Here is a 3185-nt window from a genome sequence, read left to right as displayed (position 1 = left end):
TCCATAGGTTAAAGCTCAAAAGACCCCTTTGGAAGAGTATGTTCATGCCCTCGCATTTGCTTTATTAAAACTTGTTAGATAAAATGTAGCAACATGATTGACAAACAATCTATTTCAAACAATTTACTTGTTTCAAGACCCTTGCCTATCATTTAGCTCACATCGGCAATTGCATTATTGGTTATAACTCACAATTAATTGCCATGTTGTGATATGTAACCTATTAGTTGCCTAGAAACATGGTGCATGCTTAACTCATTTATATCTACAAGTCGAACTATTAAATGTATATTTCATAAAGTTTTTGATATTTAATTTCATATTTATTATACGCGTTCTAAACTGCTTTTTATTCTTAGTTTGACAATTGTGCACTAAATGATGTGATCACCCATCCTCCTATGTTTTCAAGGAGGATACAAAAGGGCGTATAAATGTATATGTATGTACATAATTCTAAATCACATAGAAGATAGTGAAATTCTATTAAAAAGCACCCATATACGTATGAAGAGGACCTCTTAGTGAGCAATATTTACAAAAATAAATTATAACACGATCATGTTTAAGCATTCTCTTTTTCTATGAGATGGTGAAGGCTTATAACAAATTATACATGGACCTTGACCTTAACATGGTTTGCTTATATCAAGCTTTATTCTTCTTATGACGATGTTATCATGACGTGACCCTCTACCTCACATTGGACCTTGTGTGCCCTGTTCTCAAGATGTTAGGGTTGTTAGGAAATGAGATTCCAACCCTCAATCATGCTTTGTAGCTTCACCTCGTAACTGCATGCACATTTATCTTTCTTTTCCCATCATCTACATTCCTTGTTAGATAAAACCTTTGTGATTCCTAAGACTTATTCCTCTGATTTTTTATATTCCCATGCGTGACATATTGTTTTTAAAAACTAATGTGATTATACGTTATGGTGAAATTGTAGCATTGGCCAAAAGGGAGTAGGAAACACTTCTCAAGAACAAAGGAACCATGAAACTCCTAACTTAAAAGAGTCTTCTAAAATCAGACACAAAGAACATTGCTTTGTAAATGTGTTTGCTAAAACCTAAAATAAGAATGTCATGACTACTTAGAATGATATATCTGCCTAGAAACTCCACTTGGATATTTGTTAATCAAAATCAAGCACCAAGCTTTACACAAGCAAAAGTCTACTTCTGCTGATCAACAACTACCCTTGATTGGTGACCTCTTCTTGTCGATTCTAATCCGAAGGGCGAAACATTATGATACACATTCTTGCAATACACAATAAACATAAAGACATCAACACATCCACTCATCAACACATCCACTCAATAATGAAATGCGAAATGAATTGCTACTTATGACAAGCCTTACACATCTACCTCCATGGAGTTATGGAACTCGTGATCTCATTGTGTTGAAGACCTAAACCAACAATGTCTCTCTTCTCTTCATCTCTTATTAATTTTTAGGGAATTTCTCCCTTCTATTAAATTGTTTAATTCATCGATTAATTCAGTCTCGGTTCTCATCCCCATCCTCCTGCTTTAACTAAACTTCCTTGGTTGTTGAAATGAAATTGATGGTTTGGGACATCTAGGCACAAAAATGTTTGGTTTCCGGTGTGAGTCATTTACCTTGTCTTACTTTCATTTATTGTCTTCGAGAAAGTACCTGATGGAGGGGTCAAGATATCAACATTCATAATGAGTTTTCAAATGTTTGAGTATGGAAGATTGTCTTGTCCAAAATGAGGCGGCCTTGTGCGCAAGGCGACAGTTGAAAACATCTAGTAATGTGTTGGTGGCTCAACTCTCACATGGATTTGGGATTGTAAGGTTTCTTGAACATTACTTGTGTAGTGGTAATACTTGGTTGTAATGTCTTATTGTATAGTCTAACTAAGAAATATGCAAATTGTACAAATAAAAATGAGGACCAGTGTAATTAAATTAAGTGGTGTAAATAATACATAGAGAATAACTCCCCATTGTTGCCAACTGCTCAAACTTCCTAAACATGGCTAGCAACCAATCAGAAAACAAAGAACTAATAATGATAGAAGTTGTTTGAGACTCAAGGGAAGAAGCAAGTCATTGTATGGAAGAGCAAGAACAAAGCATTAAATGATAGAAAATGATTACATGCTACTTAAAGATAGATTCGTGTCAAAAGAAAACAAACTGAATTGTTTAGCAAGCCCAAAAACATCATTGGCTAAACGTACAATTGACATGCTTATTGAACATAACATGTATTGAGTGAAGTATTTGCATGGTATCATTATGAACTCTAGGTTTTTGTATTTCCAATTGACTTCCAAAAAGTGACCACCATAGCTTATAGAACACATAAGCATAATAACTCTAAAAGTCGGAACATAAATTGCTTTTCACTTAATTGTCTATCTTATATAGTTTAACCAAGAGTTATATCTTTCATTTGAATACAATGTACCCTATTCTTAGGTTTTATCTACCAACTAAAAATTGGTGGAAGTGCTTACAATCTTTATAAGTTTATACTATATGTTTGCTTGTTATTTCGATAGATGTCTAGTGCTCCACTCGACATTTTACAGTTGTGTTGTTAGGTGTGTGTCCAGTTCATATTCCTCTTTACTCATTTCTAGACATTTAGAAACTATACTAAAACCCTTGGTTCATATCATCCATGTAATTAACCATTGGCTTTTAAGTTGTTGGGTCCTATTTGGATTCCCACAATCTCAATCTGTCGTGGATGATGGCTATATGTGATTGTGACCAAATTAAGAATGCATACATGCTAACTTACATTTGAACCCTACTTCGACGAATGATACATATATGGTAGGATCCACCTATGAATCTCATTGAAATCCTTGAATTTGAACCGGTTTGTAAAGCCTTGCTCAAATTAAATGGGGAAAAATGATATTGATAGATGTGGAAAAAGTTGAGGTTAGTTTCTTTACATTTATGTAGATTTTTGTATTTTATTTTAATTTCTTACAAAGTGTGCAAAATGGAAGATAGTCCCCATCAATGAGAAGGGGGGAGGGGTACATGTATGATATCTTCATCTACCGTAAAGTGAACACTCAATTAATAACTTCTTGGTGCCTAATCATTGACAACCTCGCTGAAATTGATGTATTTGTGGTGGTGGGCTTCCAATTGCATGCATTGATAGCAATTAAACATCAC

The sequence above is a fragment of the Azolla caroliniana genome, unplaced genomic scaffold (genome assembly GCF_043228905.1).
Source record: "Azolla caroliniana isolate FFs.n. ecotype wild unplaced genomic scaffold, voAzoCaro1.0.p SCAF_10, whole genome shotgun sequence".
Lineage (NCBI taxonomy): Eukaryota > Viridiplantae > Streptophyta > Polypodiopsida > Salviniales > Salviniaceae > Azolla > Azolla caroliniana.
This window is presented reverse-complemented; position numbering follows the sequence as displayed.